Source organism: Thunnus thynnus, chromosome 2 (assembly GCF_963924715.1).
Source record: "Thunnus thynnus chromosome 2, fThuThy2.1, whole genome shotgun sequence".
NCBI classification, from domain to species: domain Eukaryota; kingdom Metazoa; phylum Chordata; class Actinopteri; order Scombriformes; family Scombridae; genus Thunnus; species Thunnus thynnus.
Window position 1 is genome coordinate 28462838 of NC_089518.1, and position 23986 is coordinate 28486823.

Here is a 23986-nt window from a genome sequence, read left to right on the forward strand (position 1 = left end):
GACATGTTGGAAGATGTATGAAAAATGCTCCGCTTGGAATAATAAAATGTGTCTGATGTGGGTTTTCCACATAAAAAAAGTCAATTTGCCTCATTAAAATCTTTGAAATTACATCTCGCTGTACCTCATTGAAAAATCCAGACTCAATGAATATGCAAATATTGTACATTTCAAAATGTTTAACTGCTGGATACAAGATGTCTCCTACATCATTGGAAAGTCCATTTTCAGTGTATGTGCACAAGCTTCCACATCACACTTGTGTAAGTTGCATGCTGGACCAGGATTACACAAATCACGCACAAGTCATGCTTGTAGGCCCAAACCTTAAACTCAGATCAGATGAGAACAAAGAAACTTTCCCTCTTCAGCAGTTGAATGTGAAAAAAGCCTTATAGTTTCAAGATCTGCACGTACATTAATCTGCAAAGTGAAACTCAAACATCCAACTGAAGCAACAATAGGCAAAACACATTTCTGAGTGGAGGGGGACTTCAAGTATAAAACCACGTTCTCCTTATTGAAGACACTTGGTGGTTCTGTGCTGTGCAGTACTGCTGAAGTGCCCTGCATTGGCAATGGGAGTTGGCAGAGAGAAATTAGTTACCATCAGGTTGGTTTTGTTTGTGATGGAGAACAGACCAGGATGAAAACAAAGATCATAAATCAGCACTGGCTGAAAACCTGCCTTGCTACTGTGGTCCAACCACTCAGAGGGATGTTTACATGTGAATTTTGTGCCATTGGAGAGACAATAGAAAGACAAAAATGTTTATTAAGGTTACTAAGAATTTGAACTTTAATAACAGTTTTTTTTTTCATCCTTTTTTTTAGTTTTGGGTAATTTTTACATAAACAAAACAGATAAACAAGTAGGACAGTAAAGAGTCATTAAAAAAATCATTACTTGACTGCAAAGTATAGTTAAGGATAGAGTATGGGCTAATCTTCTTGTAGGTCAGTGAAACTGTCATCACTACTAAAAAGAGCTGAGGGGGGCCTAAATTTAGGGAAGTCTCTGATGCCCACTTCACTAACCAAATGCCCCCCTCACCTCACTGTATGTAGCACATGCCTTGTTTATGTCTGATCATGTGTGCCAGCAACTACAGACAATAAGCAATCATACAGTATTTCCCCTGTATTTTTCTGGCCTTTAATATTTACCTCCACCAGAGGGCAGCACATGACGACACATTTGAATGTACCAAGTTATTGGTGGTGCCAGTTCTGATTAATTCGAAGAAAATACCACTCATAACTAATGAAAAACCAAATTACCTACCACAGTATATTTCCTCCTGTTTGAAAGATGGCTTCGAGAGTAAAAAAAAAATACTCGAAATACCAAAGTGAAACCATGAACCATGTCTGAAACAGAGGTCAGGCACTACAGCTGTCAAACTTTTTCCCTCACAAATAATGAGAGTGACCCTGAATGGGCCTTGAAGCATTTACAGATGCAGTGACTGACCCCGCTTTAGAAGAAGACGTTTCCCTCTGACAGCAGCATGAGTTTAGATGGAGGGCAACATGTGCTTGCCTGTTTCTACCGCAGTGAAACATGGACTTGAAACACAACTCTGCATGAAATACTGCGTCATATATTCTTGCATAACAGGTTATGTTAAACACAGTGGAGTGGAATTAAACAGCCTAGCCCAGAGGTATTAATTAGACTTAAGGTGCTTTTCAAATTGAAAGGTTTCATGTCAGCTGTGTAGGTGTGTTAAACTGTGATGTATGGCAGTGTGTGGTGTGGACTGGTGTGTGTTACATTCCGCATATTAACTCACAGAATTACATGAAAAACAATCTCAAACAGGCACGATGATGAGTGGAATATTGGGAGACGTGCTGCATCAAATACACTGCTCAAAAACATGCATTCAATTGCTGCTAAGAGCTTTTAAGGAGAAAGATGAACATTTTTTTGACTTGATTGCTTTTTTTCCATTAAGGGTGACTGTAGGTGTGGTGGAGAGGGTGCTTTGGGTGGACTGTTGGGTGCGTCAGCAGAGGAGAGAAAGAGCCCTGAGGAAAGAGCCGACACAGCTCAAGTCAACACACTGGAGGCCAAACAATGTGTCGGCCAAGAGATGGAAAGAGTGAGTGAAAGAGAGAAAGAAACACAGAGATCCCATGACAGCACACAGAGCTGCTCATGCTTTCACTTCTCACAGCTGATATACCGGCAGTTTTCATAAGAAGCCAACAGATTTAATTAGGAAAAAGGTGCTGATGGTTGTTTATCGCAGGATTTACAACATTACTACATTTGGTTAATATTTCATTGCATACAGATGTCCGGAGGGGAAACACCTTGATGTATTTTTGATGAGATCAGATCAGTGACTGTCACGTCTGCTCCCTGTGGTCCTCCAGGTCTACTGATCTAGTCCCTGTAGCTTCACACTTTCAAATTCAAGGTGTGTGTGTGTGTGTGTGTTTATACACAGCCAGACTGGACATTTGTGCTAGTTTGGGGTCTGGACATGACTTACGGCCAAAGAGTGACGCACGTCACTTTGGGCTGACTCACAAATCATGAATGACAGTAGCCTACGGACAAAGTTCCTGTTTGGGTGGCTTCACCTCAAACTGCGGTGTCACTCAGGTTCTTGTGTAGCATGTAACTTGTTTTATTGAACATCTCACAAAATATTTAATTTAGCCAAATTAGAGTTGGAAGGGAACACATCTGTTTGTCATATTTCGTCATGAATGAAGGATTTTTTTTGTGCTATAGGTTTGCTTTATGTACACAAAAGACAAAGAAAAGAATGAAAAATGAAAAAATCAATACAACCTGCACAACTGAGAGACAAAGACAATAAAAGAAAAAGAGAATAAACTCTTATGTGACACATAGGCAATGACAAATAAAAATGGCTTGATGCAGATACTGATTTTTTATTTTAAAGAAAAGTAAGAAAGCAATACACTGATAAAGATTCCAGTGTTTCAATGTGTGGACTGTAAACTGGAGGTTTTGTCAGATTTCAAAGTCTATTAAAATCAAACCAAAAGACAATGATGCTAAGACATTTAAATATTGTGGATTTGTTCACACTCCATATAAAGACACATTGACACCAACAGTGTGAAATGCAGTTAGGTGTGTGCGGCTGTTGTTGGGTGGTATTTGCCAATGTGTGGGTGGTGGATTGATCTGTGAATTGTCAGCACATGTGAGCAATTATCCACCGTGTGCATACTGAGGTGTTTTTTGTTTGTATTAGCTTAGAGCTGGGTGATATGGACAAAATCAAATATCACAATATTTTTGACCAAATACCTTGATATCGATATTGCAACAATAATGCAGGGATGACTATCATCAGTAATGTGGATATAATGACTAAGTGTGTAAAGGCAAATATTAGAACAGCTAGAACAGTCTGGTATGTTCAGAAAATTATATCACTTTACTGTAATGCAGCCTTTAAAACTAGGAGAAGACTTATGCCATATCATGATATTACGATATCCAAAATCTAATAATGTCTAATGTCATATCACGATATCGATATAATATCAATGTATTGCTCAGCCCTATATTAGCTCATGCATGAATTGTATAATTAGTTAAAATTACCTCATCCATTGACTTAAAACCCACTCCCTCTTTTCCTTTTTGTCCCCTCTCTACACAAACATGTGTATCATCTGTATCTCCCTATATCCTTGTTCATCACATGTGTTAAACTGCAGGCCGTCTTGTGACACATTCATGCTTCTTGAACTGGTGCAGCCGCTGCGCTGTATGCCAGCCATGTGCTATGCAATAATTAACTCTTCTCTGAGCCGTTCCAGCCATTAAAGCAGTAAGGAGTGATGTTGAGTAGAAAGGGCTATTTGTCCAAAGGCCAGCGCAGACAGTCAGGCCTATTGATGAAATGCTGGAGCTAATCAGGAATAGTAGCTGCCGTGCCCTGAATAGCAGCGTTGATGTTTTTTTTTTTTTTTTGTGAAAGAAGGGAAACCAGTGCCACACAAAAGTCCGGCTGTCCCCTTCATCACCGATGCCATAGTGAAGAGTTTTTTATTCTCACATCATTGGGGCATCCAATAAATCTGGGTCTTTATACTAATGTCTGCTCTTTGGTTTAGCCATCGGAGATTACCAGCTACAAATAAGATTCAATAATGTCTTTCAAAGAATCAAAATGATTATAGTTCAGTTTTGGGGGGAACTTAAGTGTTATTCCTACTTAACCACAGTCAGACAAACCCAAAGATGCCTTTCTCGTCATCTTAGAGATGTGTTGAAGCCCAAGAGTAATGTAGTTTAGCTCAAAGTATGAATGTTTATTGACTCAAGTAACAGCTCGACTTAAAAGTTACTTCTCCAGAGATGAAAAGTTTGTTTGATGAAATTACACCTTGTAATTTGTATTAAGTCACTAATTTCACTGTTAAAGAAGAATAAGCTACTGTGACTGTTAATTTTGATATAAATGTTTTGAGCAAAAATATTTGAAACACCTCTTAGTGTAGCACAATACAATTCAACAGCACCACAAACTACAACCTCCAAAAATGACCACAAAGTTGAATCAGCAGCACCTCTATGTCATAGTTTCTTTATGTAGGATTTATTGCAGGGCTGTTGTATCAGACTGTATTTGTTTTAGCTAGGTGTATCAGATAAACTGGCAACCGAGTGTAAATTAGTTTGACTCTTGGAAAGAAGGATAAACCAAACTGTCTCTTTCATTGATGATATTTCGTTGGGCGGTTGTGTGCTGCAGTTTGTACGTGACCAGAGGGCGATGATAGGGTCAACCTTTCCTGTGCACTGTTGATCTGTTGAGTTATCTGATGCTGTGATGACTTAAGGGAGGGGTCGGAGCCACAGGCTTAACCAACATACACTCACTGTTTACCTGGGAGCTTAAGGCCAGTGGGCAACAAACACTGTATATTTAAACATGCCAACACATTTTTACACTCACAACCAGAGGACGTGCACAAAGTATGCTTCGCCTCAACAGTAAGACTGAATCCATCATAATGATATAGTTCACTATATTCAATACAATATGCTGTATTAGCATAACAAATCAATGTTTTATAAAGCTCCTCTATGGCCGCTCTAAAGAAAAGACTTTCCCAGAACTCTCCGAGGGCTTGTCAAGACACACACTGGGGCCAAAACTCTCTCTTCCTTTCTTTCTGTCTTTTTTCTCTCTACTTCTCGGTGCCCACGTGTTATACGCTATTGGTCCAAGCTGCTGAATGGGCCCCTGTGTTCGCCCTCTCCTTATCGTGTGACCTTTGATCTGTTTGGACAGCGTGACCAACAGAGGCTGCAAGGAGAAGAGAGCCAAGAGACACCCAAGTCAGAGTAGAGTGAACCCGGTACAATTCAGTCTCAGTCAGGCACCATGTGAAATACTATAGGATTTTTAAAATGCGAAATGTATGGCAAGCATCAAATGCACATTTATAAGGAAAAAATAAAAATATGACATGATATGCTCAGTCTTTGTAATACATTCAGCTGAGGGCTGGAGGGCTGGGGGCTAATACTCTTTCAGGGCTTCACTATGTCCATGTTAAACTCTGTATTGACCTCAAAATACTCACACATGACTCATAAACCACAGTATGGCCTTGCACTTTCATACAGGAGAGATATGCCACACCTGTACTCACCAACCCACATCCTGAGATCTCAAGATGCTTCAGACCTCCAGATAAAGAAAACATAGATTTTTCTTGTTTCTCATGTCTTTTCTCTTTCTGTGGTACATTTATTTTTTATTTATTTTTTTGGCATTTAGAAAAAGTCACCGCTCTTGGATGCACAGTTTACGTTACTAAAAATAGCACATTCAACCTTTGCCTTCTTAACTCTTTGTTGGTTTTCCCTCCCTGTTGTCCCACTGCCACCCTCTTACATCTGCTGTCTCGCCTGCCTGTCAAAAAGTTCCAGCCCTCCTTTTTCTATACAGACTTAACAGTTTCTACTTTGTATCACTGCACTGACTGCACTTGACAGCCATCAAGATTCATCCCAAGACTGCTGGATTATAAAAAAAACTGAGTGATATGGACAGTGGATTTCTATGTTAAAAATTTAAACCACATAGACCTTGTTCTTATTTCCTCATCTCTACTAACTGAACTGACTTGTACTAATCTGTCAATCACAGTTTATGCCATTCTTTGTCTGCTTTTCTTGTATTTATTGCTTTGATAATTATTTTATTATGCCCCTTTAATCCTTGTTATGTGTAAATTTGTATGTTTTCTTTATAGTGCATTCTCCTTCTTCTCCATACTGCTGTAACATTTCAGCATAAAATGCACATTTAAAATTCTGATTTGATCTGACAACAAGAAAATACGAGCTGAGACGAGCAGAATAAATCAGCATCACACAACATTTCTCCAAACAGTACAACAGGGCTTTGATGCATTTTCGTTTTTCCCACAGTTTACTGATGATGTGTAACCATGCAGTGGTGTATTTGTCCAGCAGAGGGCCGAAGCTGCACCAAACTGCAGGAACATGAGCACAGAAACAGTAAATCCCAAACAGGCTGGAGGAGTTGTGAATGAAATGCGCAAGTTTTCTCTTAAGCACTCTGTTTTCTTTCTTGTCCTACTTACTCTCTCTGTTTAATCAAATTTTCTTGTAAATTCCACCACCAGAAGCAATTTCCATGTCTAGTAACAGCTTAAAATTTGTTTTTGTAATATATGACCACTTTAAACTTAAAATGAAATAGTTTCTTCCTAAATCATACTTCAGTTTTCTCCGTGTGCTTAATTAAGCACTGTCCATGGCAACCAGGCAGCAACAAAAAGCCTCTGCCACTCTCTCAACCGCCATGACCACTGTTGCCACGGAGACCCATTCAGATGCCCGGTGGTGACCTTTGACCTGAGGGGAGGCTGGTGAATGTAGCTGAAAGGGGCGGCTGGGCCGGGGCATCTGGGGTATCATCTGGTGCCTAACAAAGCCCCTCGCCAGCTGGGGAGGAGGGCAGGAGATAGAGAGAGAGGGAGCTGGAGGAAGGGGCACAGAGGAGCGGGGAGTGGGGAGAAAGAGAGAGCACCCTTTTCTTCTTGCCCTCTTCAGAGAGAGTGGCCATTGACACTGTGCATCTCATTAAAAGTTGTGCCCCCCCCACCTCCTCCTCCTCCTCTTCCCTCCCTCTCTCTCTCTGGAGCACAGGGCCCAGGCAGCTGCCTGTCCCGCTCTGGCCATTCAAGCTCAAGTGCACTGCAGGACAGAGAGAGAAAAAAAAAGCAGACAGAGAGATGGTTGGGAGTTGGGGGGTGACAGGGGGTGCAGGAGGCCTTGGACATATGCCACCACCACTGGGCCTGGAGAGGCTGGTCTGCAAACGACATCGCCGTGCTGCTGTATGTCTCAATATCTTTGAAAAACTTCTTTCTCGTTCAAAATAAAACATTGATTATTGTGATTAGAAAAGTAATGTGCACAGATAAAAACAACTCATTTCCATTTTTAATCACCTCTTACTGTGAAACACTGCACACCTATACTGTATATGATGTTATAGCTCTCCCTCCTCATTATGAAAAGTAGATTGTAAAAAGCCCAGCGTGCATCCTGAGTTGCTTAATTTATTTGTGCTTTAAAAAAAAAAAAAAAGGATGCAAGTGATCTCAATAGTGACGTGATGTCACCAAGGCGCCAGACACGACCCCATCCATGTGTAGATGGACAGCAGGATAAAACATGCAAACAGCTGCCGGGTGGCAACACGCGTAATCACAGAAAGCAAACAATGACACACACACCCCTCAACCTCCCAGAACCCCTCTGGTGTCCCTACACCCCCGAAGGACATTGTGGATATGCACGGGGCGCTCTGAGGGTCATGGTCATGCAGTGTGTGTGTGTGTGTGTATGTGTGTGTGTGTGTGTGAAGCCAAGAGAGCACAGCAGGACTGCTGTCAAAACAGAAAATCTGCCATGGGGTGCAAAGGTGGGGGATCTGTAATAAGCGAGGGGAGGAATGATTAACATGAGGGGCGGGGCTTAAACTGGTAGGTGCTATGCTAATGAGATGATAACTGTGCAGGTACTGCATAGAGAGTGTAGCATAAACAGAGCCTTCATTACTCAAAGGAATATAGCATGTTTATATGCATGGACACATTTCACATTCACACAGACACGCACTTTAAGATTGTTTAAGGAATGAGTACAGTGCTGATAGAGTGAAAACAACATGTCTGGAGAAATCAGCCTCAACTTTCCGTCCTCCCTTTTTCACTCATCACAAGCTAGTTTAGATTCCTAAATTCAAGGGTACAGAAACAGAGCCCCTTGTCCCCCACCTCTTCTCTCTCTCTCTCTCTCTCTTTCACTTTCTCTCTCTCTCTCTCTCTCTGTCATCTCCGCTGATGAATGGGGCTTTGCGTGTGGATTTTAATTACTGTTCTGTCGAGGTGGGAATTGGCCATGCATTAAATTGGAATGAAACACATTTTTCCCCTCAGCAGGGGAGGGAGGAGAATGGAGGGTAAAAGGAGAAACTGGTTACTGTATATTAATTGAACCATCCAGTAGCCCAAAGTTCTCACATAACTGTGCAAATCAAACAAAAAAGGGAGCTCAGAGGAAACAAGTGCACATTTTTACTGGCAGGAAAACAACAGAAGTTTGCTGAGAGGTCCTGTAGGCCTTGTAGGATGTGAAAAAGGACATAATCAGGCTGTTTTATTCCTAAAAGAGATATATTTTTCTGTCAAAACCATAAAAGTGAATTATTTTATGAGCTAAAGGCTTGGTGGCTTCCTCTCTTTGGATTGCTGGACTTTATTCAGCCAATCTACCATGAGTGTGAGTTGGAGGCAGAGCGCTGCAGGGCTCCCAGCCTGGTTGGCAAGGGCATATGCAGTTATGATGAAGGTCTATCTGTGTCAATTACCTCTGATTAAAAAGGACATTACATAGGTCAAATTCCATTTTACAGTCTGCCAGTGCAGCTTAGCACCATCAAAGAAAATTGAGCCTTGAGTCCATTCACACACACATACACACACACACATAGAGGAAGGTTCATATTGCAAGAGTGGTGATCAGTGGACCAAGGAAAGCTCTACTGGCCCATTTTGTCAATTTTTTTAATTTGAGGAAGTTAAAAAAGGGCTTGCTTTTCCTTTCCTCAAACAGCACATAAAGCACTTGACTTCAAATAGCACATAAAGCACCAAAGAGATGTTAAAGTTTATGACCAGGACTAGATTTTACATCGTAGTATTTCACTTAAACACATGATGGATGACAAACAAATAGCATGTAGGTTAAAATATATCCATATGACTTCTATTTCCTTGCAATGCACTGTGATAACCAATATATCCAGGCTGCAAACAAGAAAAAATGGTGTCATATATGACTTCCATTTTTGTTGCTATTTTCATCACTCTAGTTCAAGCGATACCAGTGATCAATCTGAGTTGTTTGGTCATATCATATTTGCCAACTTTATGAGTTGATGGGGATGGCCTGGATGCTCCGTTAAGAGCACATTTGGTTGTCCATATGTTATTCTGGTGTCTCACCCTGATAGAGCAGGACCACCAATCAATTGTTCAAATAAGAAAGCTCATTCTGTCAAATAGGGACAAAAACAACAAAATGGACACGCAGTCATACAATCTGGCTTCAAAGACAGGTAGGTCATTCTGGCAGGTATCTATCAGAAGTCTGCTCTTATTTTAAGCACATTTGGTACAGAATGGGACACCTCGCCATAAAGCTTTTGTATTTCATTGTTCATCCAGAGGTAGTGACTCAGATTGTCACTGGTGCATAATGAGGGCTACAAACGATTCCCGTTTGTGTTCTGCCACATTTGGAGAAGCCCTTAAAATGTGGCAAAGTCGGCCAGAAATGTTGGCTCTGGATCCACACAGAGTAATACACTGTTGTGTCTTGTGTTCTGGTATTTACATGTAATTATTGGCTGTTTCCTAAACTATTACTCTTTAAAAAAGGGAAATTGTGTTACATTTATTTTCTAGAAACCACACATGCATTAAATAAACTACCCTCCAATGAGTGATGTGCTCCATTCCCCTGCAGACTTTGTTTGTCATATACAGTGTTTGCTGTGTCAGTATCAGTTGGTTTGTAATCACTTAGACACACGGCACACTGAGCCTCATGTGTACATGATCACATAAAATGTGATGTTGGGGGAAGGGAATATACTATCCTAGAATACACATACCATTGTGTCCTGCTTCAACAAACCACCCCGTGAAGACATGGTAGCTCAATATGCCTGCAAAAAAACAGCCAAATTTTCATATTGATTTGTAATCCCTAATTTGATTTAGCAAAACCATAGAAAGTCCTGTGCAACATATGTCATGACAAAAATAAAGATACTCCCACCGATTTAGCAGGTTTGCTGCACCACATGGTAACTAGGGATCTAAAGCAATTGGAGTCAGCACTCTTATCATTAACAAATACTGCTACAGTGACTTCATACTAAAACAAACCAAACGTATAGTTTAAAAAGTTACATCTGATAAAACTCTTGTATGTTGAGTTTGCTGTTGTTGGTGTTCAAGCAACAGAATACCTTTCACCTGTGGGCAGAGATGTTTTTCCATCCGAATTCATACCAAACATCAGCTTTCTATTTGACCAAATTAGACAGATCTCTTTCTTCTGCGGGATTCAGGCTGAAAATACAGGTTGACAGTTAAAAATTACATCTAGTGAAGCCGTAAAGAGTAACTAAAGTGCTCTGATACTGGTCCTGAATCTCAGAACCAGTAAATGTTGTCTAAAAGGAATATTTCTATAAATAGCACTGACAGGTCACATTCATAGGAGATGACTTAAGACCCAATGTGACGCCTGTCAACTGGATATTGGGAGTGTAAAACTTAATAGGATGACAGCAGAAGGAAAGACTTTAAAGTGCATATCTCATGGCCCAATGTTTGCATTCACAACAATCTCTGTGGCTCTGAAGTAGCCGAAAAATGATAGAGCTGAGTGTAAAACCCAATATCGCTCACATTTTCTGTCAATTATTCACTGTGTCTTGATAAGACCGTGACCTGAAGTGTCTCCTAGTCAGTCAGTCTTTGCTTTGACTTGATCTCAGCTGTTTTTAAAGGTTTCATATAGTTGTCTTGTGTTGGCGGAGCCAGAAGATGTCCAGCAGACTCTGGTTCTGGGGCCGATGCCATCACATGATTTGATTGGAGGCTGTGGAGGTCAACACATGGTCATCTGTAGTCAGCTGACAGGCTGAGCCCGCTCTCTGATAACAGGCCAGACGGGCAAAGGACAGGAAAAGCATGACCTGGCAAACAACACGTGACCCACGACAAAGATCTTTGTCTGTTTGTCCTTGCTTGTCCCTTGTATTCTCTCAGGCTCTATCTGTCACTCTCCTTTGAAGTGTGTTATGCTCAGCGCTCATGGTCTCCTCAACCAAACACTTCACATCTCTTTTCCAGTATACAGAGGCTGAGTGCTTCTGGGCTTTTTTTCTGAATAATTGATTTTTTGTTGTTGGGTTCTGTAGCATCACTTCCTTGAGTCTTGACGTAACTGCCGAGAAGTTCTGATAAAGGATGTTTCTAGGTTGAAAGGATAAAAGATTTTATTTTTTATTTTGGACATTTTATTACAATTTATTTCCTCCTTAAATGCTCATCAGTTTTCATATAAGCCTGCAAAAGTAACATACTTCAAGTCGGCTGTCTCAGATCAATGTAAGTGAACAAATGAGACTCTAGTCAATACTTATCAGCCCCATCTGTCAAATCAACACTTACAATAATGCTTTGACTACAACAACATGCTGTTAAATGATCAATTCCTTACAAATCACGCAATGTTTCAACTACAGTTTTCAAATTACTGGATGAGAATAATCATGCTTATGTCTCCCAAATCACCATATAAATGTCTTTTTCTCCTTACAGCATACTTTGAAATAAATGCTTGCACTGTAATCAGCCTTTTTGAATAAGTGTTGGTTATGTTATTGCTATGTTTTATAATAATAATTGTGGTGCTGCACAATTATCAGTTTTTAAACTTGCTTTAATCTTGTTAAAGTAATTTGCTCCATCGACCTTCTTATCCTATCAAACCACCTCTAATCCTCAGATTATAAAAGGAATACACCGTCACTGAGAAGTTTATTCTTTCCTCCATTCCCCCCCTTACAGTCAACTTTTTCCACTCCCTTTCCTTCCCCTCTGCTGCTGATTTTCCCTTCCCTTTTCCTTCCTCTTCACCTCCTCTTTTTCCCATTCCCTCCCTCCCTCCTTCCTTCCCTCTGATTCTCCTTCTCCTCCTCCGTCTGTTAATGGAGTGTTGGCAGCGAGCCAGGGGAAGCCTTGCTGTGTAGGTCTTCCCTCCTTGGCAGAGCTCCCAGTGTGTTTGTGTGTGTGTGTGTGTGTATCTGTGTGTGTGTGTGTGTGTGTGTGTGGTGCAGAGCTTTCTCATAATCACTGCCATTCAGCACCTCGCCGGAGTGTGTCCATGTTTACATGAGAGGGGTCAGGGAGCAGGCAACAACTCTCTCTCTCCCTCTCTCTCTCTCTCTCTCTCTTTCACTCCTTTAAACACATGCACATGCACAAAGAGGGAAACATGCACACACAGACGCACACACACACGTGCACAAACAGAGGTCAAGGAAGAAACACGGCACATTGCTAAAAATGTTCTAAACTCCCATCGTGGTGGGCAACAGAAAGAGTTGTGTTTTTAAAGGATGGTTTTATTCACTCTGTCATCTGTATCTCTAAATAACATATTTACTTGCACAGGGAAAATAGACATTTCTGATTGGCCAGTTGGCTGGTGAGCTTCCTTTTTAATCATATAATGGGACACCTCAATCATAACTACGCTCTAGATCAGCAAGGCACATTAAATAGCACATAACCATGGCAACTGCTTTGCAACTCCATGCCAGTTAACTCTCCCTGGTGAAATAGTCCTAAACATGAGTTAAACTGATTATAAACAAGCTTTTTACAACTTGAGCCTTTATGTTGTAGTTTTGGACATTATTCTAAATGGTGATAATAATATTGTACTCACTAAGTTGTTTGCTGACAACAGGAGCAAATACTAATGGAGCATTTAACACAAGCAGTCATATAATAATCAGGTTTAAAAAAACAACAAAACATGTCAGCCGAATTTATTTAGCAGAGAAAACAAACATTCATCACAGTTTAGGGATCGACTTCTCTCTTTGACTCTGATTGCTACACTTTCAGCTGTTCATGTGCAAAGAGGGATCATTGCAGGGGCAAAAAATTGATACTTTTTGTTTCTCATGCAAGGACTTGCAATACCGTAAAAGGCTCCCAAAAAAATATTGTCCTTTATTACATTTAGACAGAGCCAAAAGGGGCAAAATTGGCTCTTCATTAGGCAGGGTGGCATCAAACTGATTCAAAGAGGGATTAGTACTAACTTCACCAAGAGAATCTGTTCTGATAAACTATTTGAACTTGGGATCTGTTTTTGTCTGTGGTCAACGGCCATTGCACATTGCGTGTGATAATATACTATCTTTTAAAATATAAAATACAGACTTGCCACATCATCCATTATTTTCAGATGTAATAAGACCCTGTTGTCTGATCACTTGCATACATGTCAATCATTACTGCATGTAGCAGGGTGGTGTTTAAGTCTGAGCACATGTTGAAGTAATAATCTGTCTGCAATGCCTCAGGCAGCGCCACATATAAAAAATCTGCACATGATGGCTGTTTACACAACCACACTAGTTTACATGACAATAAAGTTGATCTTATTTATTGGTGGTTTTTACTGTCCGTCATATTAATAGGATCTATTTATTGCTAGAAGCTGTGTACACATGAACACATTATTTTACGACTTTTGGCCAAACAAACTGTACCACAGAGTTCTGTACGACATGTGCAAATGTGCATGGAAATAATATCTGGCTGCACTCATGAAATTCTCTCAGCAGGGCAACCTGTACCACAGGTTTGAGTGTACAGCTTCACTTTGCTCACATTGACAGGTGTTGTAAGGAAGTAATTGTCTTTGAGGCAAATGTTCCCCTGGCATGGAGGAATGTGGCTCGTTCTCTCTCTCTCATTCTGTCTGTTTTCTCTCTGTAATCTGTTGTTTTTTTTTTTCTCTCTCTAATAGCTACCCTCTGCACTTACCCCTGAGGGCCTGTGGGCCATTCCCTTTATATTTGCATGTTAGGAGTGGGTGTGTGAGCAGTTCAACTGTCTGTTTGAATCTCAAATAGCCCAGGGATACACTAGTCATCACTGGATGGCAGTTCAGCATCTTGGAAGAAATGATGAAATACCCTCAACTGTGACACTGACTACCTTTGGGGCTGTCCAAACACAATTACCATTATACAATGATAGAGAGTTAATATTCATGATACTGGCAACTGACTTCGGTGAGTGTTTTTATTAACTGCTGCAGGACCAGTGGTGCCTCTCCTACCGGTTTCTGCCACTATGTGTGCGTGCAACATGTTTCTGGGTATTTACATGTATGTGCATGCGAGCAAACATGTGCCTCAAATGAGAAGTGAGAAGCACACTTACATCAGGAATGTGAGTAAGACACATGGAGAGACAGACAGATAAATAAAAAAGAAATGAGACCAGCATGCTTTACTCCACTAGATTTCATTTAGCAGACATAACACAAGTAACACTAATGATATACAACGGACAAGCAGTGGGATTTTTATTGGATGTAATGTCATTTAACATAAATTATTCACAACAAATCACATTTAGTTTGATTTAGTGACAAATTCTGTGAGGGGACAGCTCCTGCTGTGACTCAAGTGGCTTAATGCATGTGACCCATAGAGTGAACTCAGGTTAGTCTGCTATTTTCTCAAACTGACTTCCTTCTCTCTCCCAGCAAACCTCTTTATTCAACTATACTGGAAAACTGATTTGGTCAAAGGAGATTTAAGAGAAACAGTTTTTTTATTTTTGTTTTTGTTTTGTTTTTTTTATCTTAAAGACCAAACCTAAACCATACATGATTAGGTTTATTCAAATAGGTATTGTTTTTTTTCCATGGTTTTCTTTTTTTTCAGATATTACATATCCATTTGTGGAAATATTTTGCTGTGGTTGGAATACAGTAATTCTGTTTTAGTGCTGAATCATTGACAAATGTATTTATATCCATAATATATGTTCATTGACAGACTGTTGCCCATTGATCGGCATGAAATGTTAACAGTATTGATAAATGATTGATGTTTACTCATGGACAGAGTGTAACACTCGCACACTTACTCCAAAGCCACAATTAAAATTTTATTCTAAATAGACAATGTTTCCATCCAAATCGGATCTTCTTCAGATCTTTTTAGACCAGATCTTTTGACCGATTTGGATTGAAACATTGTCTCTTTGGAATAAGATTTTAGTTGTCGCTTTTGAGGGTTTTTTTCTTTTTTTTTCTGTTACCCTCTTTCCATTGCTGCTGTCTTTTAATAGCCCTGCGCCTACGTGATGGGTATAATTATACCCCTTCCTGAGGCTTACTCATGAGCAGAGGATTCCATGTGTCCTCGCCCACACAGCTCAATTATTTTTTATCTTTTTATTTTATGTGCTTATAAATGCATCTAAATAAACTAAACAGCTTTCATCGACCATCATCTTATAATCTTCTCTTTGCCTAGCCAATAATTCTAGCTCTTACTTTATCCTTCTTCAACCTAGGCGGCATTTAGTCTTGAGAGTGGCCCACTCATCAGCCATCCGCTTATACCAAATGGGTCATCGGCACCTAATGGGATCAGGGAAGGTGATCCAATGCTTTGGGCTTGAGATCACAGCAACAACACTTTTAGTTTCAATACACGCCACATATTCTTAATATCCACAGGCTTCCTTGTACTTCTTTAATCAAAGACTTGATTGAGGCTTATCATATTAATGGCTGAAAAAAGTAAAGAAAATTGGCATTTAAAAAAAAAAGCTGTGTTGTATCACACAACAGCAGTAAATATACAGTGTGGCTATTGACTAGTAGGTTTTAGATAAGGTCCAAAACACACGTCCCTCCCTCTTCCTTCAGTGTTTTCCAAGAAACAGCAGCACTGAGCTTAGAGCTGGTTTAGTAATTCTCCAAGCAGATTAGGATGCCTACTGCATGCTTGCAGGGGATTGGGCACACGAGTCTAACAATACAACAAGACAGATTACCTATCCACAGTGGCACTCGTCTGACCGTGTCTACAGGAAGGTCTTACTGACGATTTCTTATAGTCTTATATTCACAAGCATGCCTGCTTTCATAAACACACATGGTGCAACTCTTGTCAGATATGCAGCACATGCATGCAACACACACACAAGAGCACATATACCAACATTACCACACATGTGCACATACCCTGCACAAACCAGTACCCAAGCACTTGAGCCTGATCATCTGGTGCTGATCTCCTCTGTATGTACAGAGGTCATATTACCTTCTTAACAATAGTATTATCTGCAACAATAATTGTAAACACAAGGTTTATTTTAAGCTCAGGCTTCTCTGGTTTGTAATGTCAATTTAAAGTGAATGGAAATCTTCTCTAAGGTGAATCTAAGGTTGTTTTATGATTAAAATGATTTTGGGCACTGTTTAATTTCCCATTTCCCAAAATGCCTGTAAGCAGCCGACACAGAATGTGCTTCATTCCAATGTGGGTTATACTACATGTTGGTGGAGAGAGCAGGTAAAAGACAGAGTGTGGAAGACTAATCCCATTGGAGAGAATGTGTGAACCACGGCAATTATTCAAATCATAATGTTCTGTGGCTGCAATGCATACTGGTTCACTGTGCCTTCATCACAAAAATTCTGTAATTTCTTGTACTGTTGAATATATGTGTTACTGTAAATGGACATAAAGAACTCATACATGCATCAAAACTGGCCAAGATACATAGTCAATACCTGTTTCTTTGCAGTATTCGTTGTTATTACATTTTAAAGTGTTTTACATTGTTTTTACAGTGTGCCTTATAATTTGGGTGTCTATCATGCATGTGTGTTTTTGTACCTATCTGCTATACCATTCCTTGGTCCTCCTAATGAGTAAAACCAGAATAAAGTTTGACATTTTCTAATGGTTCCTCCACAACAGTGAGGCAGGAATACAGGAAATGTGGAAACCTTGTAAAATAAACTGGAAATGTTACATGACAGGATCTCCTTTAGTTTGTAACATTACATCAATGATGCTTCACTTGCTGTTCCTGCTCTTCTCACATAAACATAAAATACATACAGACACATCATGACAAGATGAACTGCTGAACATAATATTACCCTAGATACCCGAAATGAACGCTTATTGCATAAAGTAATATGAGAATCATCTTGTGACATGATTTTATATTCAGGACTGTTGCAAAGTACGTAAGTTCTCCTCCTTCCCCTGCCAATCAACCAACACGCACCAAAAGTTAAATAGTTGCACTAATTGTACTGCTACATTTTCTGTTTCAACACAAAGGTTGAAATTCTGTTTTAATGCCTTCATCACACTGCAAGGATTTAAATTCTGAAAGGGAAATAATGAATCATTTATTTATTTGGTAGTTTATTTATTAATCATTAGATTAGAAACAGTTGAATTTTAATAGTGCTGCCGTAGCCAGCTGGTTACAGTGCGTGCCATGTCTTTGGTTTGACTCCAGTCACACCCCTTTCTCTGACCCTTTTTTCCCAACAGAGATGCAAAAAAATTCTGAAAAACATAACTAAAATCTAAATACAATGTCTCTAATAATACATGAATCATTCTTAAAAGGGCAAGCTTTTCATTGCTGAAAGTAAATGCCCACTGTGTTGCAAAAATCCCCCAAATTCTAACAAAAAGGATATGACCTTAGTGTCCTCATTCGTCACCATGGCCTTGTCTATATCATGAACACAAGAATTAATCTGAACTATGTGGGACAGGAAAAGATTGACTTAAAAATTCTCTTGTGATCCATCTGTGCTGCTGAGGGAAAAGTAAACGCCGAGCTGTTGGTTATGTTTCCCTTCATTATCCCCAAGACTGTTGTTTCCCGCCAGAGTTGCAATGCTACAATTTCCTTTAAAAAACCAAACTGGAGTCTGCTGCCGAATAACACCACATATATATTGCACAATTGCCCATTTAATGACTGCAAAATTTTCATACAAGTCATATACATACATGTACAAAGGGTGCTAGTGCTGTGCTGGTGAAAGCTCTATCTATGTGTCCAAATAGAGCGGGTCTGACCCATTCTAAGGGCTGGAAGTCCCAAAGGGCCAGAGAGGGTCTCAAGGCCCCAGTGGTTGAGAATAGCTAGGTGATCTATATTCATTGGCCAGCTTTGGAGAGGCCTGCTGTCATGGCCTCCCCACCCCCCATGGCAGACCAGACCAGGGACCTGTGTGTGTGTGTATGTGTACGTACTTGCTCCTCATGGCACTAATGCAGTCTGACAGAGATGAATGGAGCTGGACCAGCAACGAGGGGTCCAGAGAGCACAGAGCGAAGGGAGTTATCTGCATAAAAAGGTAAAGGGAGAAGAAATGGAGAACATATAGGTGAGGAGAGAAGAAGGAGGGAGGAAGGCAGAGAAATGAATAAAATGAGAGAAAGGAGGGAGTAGGTGGAGGGAACATGCAGGTGTTGGGCTGGCCCTGGAGGGAAGGGGGGTGGGGGGGTTGACCAACTCTTCGTTGAAACTGCATCTGCATTGGGGGTGAGGATGGAGATGATCATTAAGGCAAGAGGATAGTAAAGACAAGGGACCGACAATACTGAAAGAAGACAAAATAAAGTGAGATAGGAAAAAGAGAGAGGGAGGAAAGATGCACACGGACAGTTGGGGGAGGAGAGATAGTGATGGGTAAGGGTTTTGCAAACGAAGGAGGAGAAACAGGGGAGAGGATGAACAGGGAGAACGGTCAGAGAAATGGGGGCTGGTCCCATTAATGTTAATCAAACAGCCCTGACAGATCCTAATGAAGGTTTCGTAAGAAGGGTTATTCATGATTTCTCCTTGTGCTCTTAGTGTCACATATCCACACCAGAGCTGGAGAAGCAAGAGCCAAAGTGTCCTTCCTTGGTGATATCCATTACTTAACTAAATTGTTTCCTCAATTAATTTTCCCCACTTAAAGGGTTATATTTTTAACAAATATTAAAAAATATGAAAGATGAGATAGGAGTCAGGCCATTCTTGATACTACCTGAGCTGTAAAGGAGGCAAAACTGCTAATAGGAGGCCTGTTTCAGCTCAAGATGCATCTAAAATCTGAATACAGCCGGAATTAGCTTGTGTGTTTGCCGTCATATATGGCATGACACAAGTATGAGTGATGATAGTAGTATGAAACAACAAGTGTGCTATATGTCAAAGATCCAGGAAACCTTTCAAATGTACAGTCTCTACATCAATCTTTCATATACTATCCAGCTAGTAATTTCAAAAGACAGTAAATGCTGCAAATGGTTCTAAACATCAAATTTAGTATCTAAACATTAAATGACCATAAAGTTTAAAAATCATCTTGAGATTGTGAGATTACATTTTCTATTTTTGATGTTAATGGCGGTTTCTGTGTTGTCGTTTCCATTAAGAAGGTTATGTGTTTGGTCCCATTTGTCTATCTGTCGTTTGTTTCTAGAAAAATGTCTCAAAACTACTTAAAAAAAGTTGAGTAATGGGCCGACAACGTAAAATACATCATGTTTTGGTGTGTATATTACTACCATGTGGCCACTTACAAAGCACTTTATGCTCATTTTATAGTTCATCCTTTGCAAAGTTATGCGCTCTCTGAGTACTTGCTAGTTTAAAGACCCTATAATCAATATGTTTTATGACAACAATGTATCAAATGACAATGTGTAATGTCAGGGGTGTGGCTGAGTGATGAACCTACAGAGAATTATCACTTCAGCTTTGTGGTGCTTTATAGCAAGTTTCAGCTCATTGTTTAGCTGTCCAGCTGCAAACTTTACTATTTTGGTTCACTCTCACCACCCTCACTGTGTTGGTTTTGGCTACAACAGCTCTAAAAACCCACTGTACTACCTGCTCAGCACCAAATGGCAAACAGACACAGTTAGCTGTAGACTAGCTGGTGAACATAGTGGAGCATTTAGTAGCTAAAGAGCCAGATATTTCCCTCAGGAGTTGTATAGTTTGTACCAGAAGCAGACTGAACATAATACTGAACTGAAGACAGTCAGAAATTTGAACAATGACGCTTTCATTTACTGATGAACATACTGAAGTGCATTTGAACATTTAGACTTATAAGTGAACAACAACATTGTCAGTGAAAACTAATCTTTAAACTAAACTGAATTAAATGATTCAAATCAGCAAAATGATCTTCAATTTCCATCTCTAATGCAATGACTTGAGTAGATGTGAATTCATTCTGGTGAACTGAAGAAAAGACATGTTTGACAGGAGCTGGTGAGTTCTCAGATCAGGTCATAAACATGCAAAGACACACTTCACATGGTTGGTAAATAGACTGTTAAAACACTCCAGCAGTCAAATTTGCATGAAGGTGAATGTTTGCTCCTTGTTTAGTCTGAACACATCTTAAAACTGAGTAACACAAACACAATTCTGATCTGTGTGAGACAGAACAAAGATTCAACTTTTAAATCATGTAAAATTGTTGCCTCATAGAGTGATGACCATCAATGGTTGTCTGCAGCAACCATTTTAAGTGATCAGCCAGCAGGATGTGATGTGTAGGTATCACTGAGAGGAAGAAGAGCTACAGAATAAGACACACTGCCTTTATATAAAAACATGTACTGTACAGTGCAGTGAATATGTGAATAAGAGCTGTGTGTCTTTGAGTGTGTGTGGGGCAGTGTTGATGATTGTGTTTTTCCCCAGATGTCTGCTAGTTCAACTTTCAGTCATATATGTACCCCTTACCTGTTACGGTCATGATAATGACTGTTTTGCTGAGGACGTGCACACATATGATCCCACGTTCTCTTTCTGCAGATCGTCTGTGGTGGCAGTGATGATGTGTTTATGTACCATATGCACCATGCTGGTTCCCATTATGGACCTAGGGCTCTCTCACCTCCCTCCTCCGCTCACCACGATTAACAGCCCTCTCCTGTCAGACTAATGAACATGCCAGAAAGCAGAAAGCAGGGAAAAAGAGAGAGAGAGAGGGGGTAGTTATGAAAGAGGCGGAATGAGAGGGAGATTGTGAGATACAAGGAAGGATATTAATAAGGGAAGAAAGTGAGAAGGGACGATTAGAAAGAGGAGGATAAAGAAAAAAGAGGCTTGATCAGAGAGGATGTCAATTTACACAGTCAGCCATCAGATCTTCTAGGAGCTGGTTTTATTATAATGGCAGAAAGAACAAACTATCACACTGTATAGAAAAGGACTGACCGGGAAATCGCAGGGGAGGGAAGTGACATAATACAAAGAAGAAGAAAAAAACCCAAACACATGGTGACTACTAAACACTGTAGGTCTGTATTAGGAGTGGACATACTTTAACAAGTGAGTTAAGAGATTTGTCATTATAAATTCCAACACAGTGCTGTAGGCTGTATTGAGTGAATTAATGAAGAAATCCCCCCTATTCCTCAATTTTCTTCCTCATTTTCTTTCACTTCTTGCCTTACGTGATTGATTGATTCTTAATTAGTTTGTTACTGCAAAGAGAAGCTGGGTTGGCTCAGAAGCTGCAGATAAAGTGGGGATCAACTCAACAGTGTTTAGGCATAGATTCTCCGCTCTGCACCACGAGGAAACAGTAGGAGAGGAATCCCACAAATTCTGTAGTGTTTCAAGTTTGATGGGTAAAATCAAATCTTTTTATACTCCTACAAATCTTCCCACAAGTCGATCACATAAGAGATCAGCATCAAAGCATCCTAGAGGAGTTGGTTTGTCAGACATTTGTAGCCTGTTTTATACATGAGGAGAGCTTGGAGCTAGTAAGATTAGCCACTCCGACCACATAAGTCGGTTTATCTGGTGTTATTGTTTCTGTTTGTTGTTGAGGACCACAGTGGAGATAAACAATAATGATTGTATGATTGTAAACACTGGAGAACAGAGTTATTTTTCAATCAGTGCATAAAGTGAGTCAATCAATCAAGGGTGAGCTACTCTGAACCCGATTTTCCTCTAGCAATTGTCATGTACACTCACTCCTTTCTGCACAGCCAAACAATAGATCTTTCTGCTGTCTGAGTCATACTGGAAAGCTGCAGAATTTCAGACACTGAGATCCTTGTATCACACATACTTCCTGCAGTCAGCCTTGAGTGAAACAGTGATGACAAGATTATTAAATCTGATAGCGCTGCAGATGTTGTGCTCCTGTATTCTGTGCTAAATGAAAGAGAACCAAGGTAAGATGATAATGATGACCCCGGTAAATGTCCGACCAGTAAATGCCTATTTGTACAGCAAATGAATGCATGTACAATGTCAAATTTGACCACTTTGAGAATTAATGTCCATGAATGATGATCAGGAATAATTCCATCAGCTTGTTAATAAATCATTTACTGCCACTTCCTTGTATCTGGGCTAGATTAGTGGGGGAAATTCATAAAATGAGGAGGAAGAGGGGGTGATGGAGGTTGCTGTGGCAACGCTAATGACATCCACCCCCTTGTCTATGTGTGCTGGCCCTTTCCTCAAGATAGTAGATGTAATTGTGGCTGGTGCAGGGGTTGGTAGTGCAAACACATGGAAAAATCTTGTGGTTTTTGATGTCTCAAGGGGAAAATACCACACTAAGACGCCTTTTATTCACTGACGGGTAAGATTTGTGATCTTGAGCAAGTCACTGCCAAACACTTGGAATGAAAGTACCAAGGTGGTAATATATATTTGATTTTGTCAAGCTGGAACAAAACTATTACAACATCAACAAATGGAGAGAAAGCACCAAAGGCAATTTCATGGAACATGTTCCCATTATCTGATCGAAGGGTGTGAACAACTATAAAAGATATTCATTATGGTCCAAACGCTAAGACAAACATTTTACAGAGTCAATAAATCAGTGTGCAGATACAAAACCTTCAATAGTTCACTTTTGATGAAATTTCTTATTGGAGCAACAAACAAAACTGGTTAATCAGTTGAAGAAATGTTGCATTAAAAGGATCTTGTGTGTTTTTATGAAATGCAGGTAATGTTAATCTCCAAAAGGTCAGGGTTAGGCTTCTCATCAACAAGGAAAAGAGATTTCTAATTGACCGCAATGCATTTTTGACTTAATCAAGTGTCCAATAGCTCAAAGCATTTTCTTAATACATGGAGCCATCTAAACATGCAGAGGAAGTTGAAATGTGAAACCATTTAAAGTGGAACTACAGATGTGTTTGCTCTACTTTTATGTAAGTTCCATGCTCAGTATTTACTCATGTTGTGTTTGTGTCTCACTGTGTGTCTTTACATCCTGGTGCCACTTTGCAAACAGTATGTTTTCTGCATGTGTGTTTTCAGTTTATCTGCAGTGTGAGAATGCTTTTATGACTTGGCCCGCTTCCATTAAAATCATGTTTTAACTGTTTTCATGGTGTTTTAAATTCTGCAATGCTTTAAAGGTGATCATAGTAGATATTCCCCCTTAATAAAACACATTAGCCTTTTCTCATGTGAGCAAAAGACAGGTACAGTGATGCTTAGCCCACATCCCTCTGACTGGGATGAGATGACTGAGTAGACTGGGCTGATGGTGTGGAGAGAGGCTTAGAGTCATAGGCTGATTACTGATTACCACAGTACTGCTGAGTATGCTAAAGCACATGGGCTCAAGGTGGGCTGGGTCACTATGATTAAGGCAAGGGGAGGGTGGGTGGGTATTGTGGATTGGAGAGCGAAGGAGGGGATGGAGCCACAGAGACCCCACCAAGAGAGAGAACTGCTGAGGTGGGCTGAGTAAAGCCACTACAGGCAAAATCAT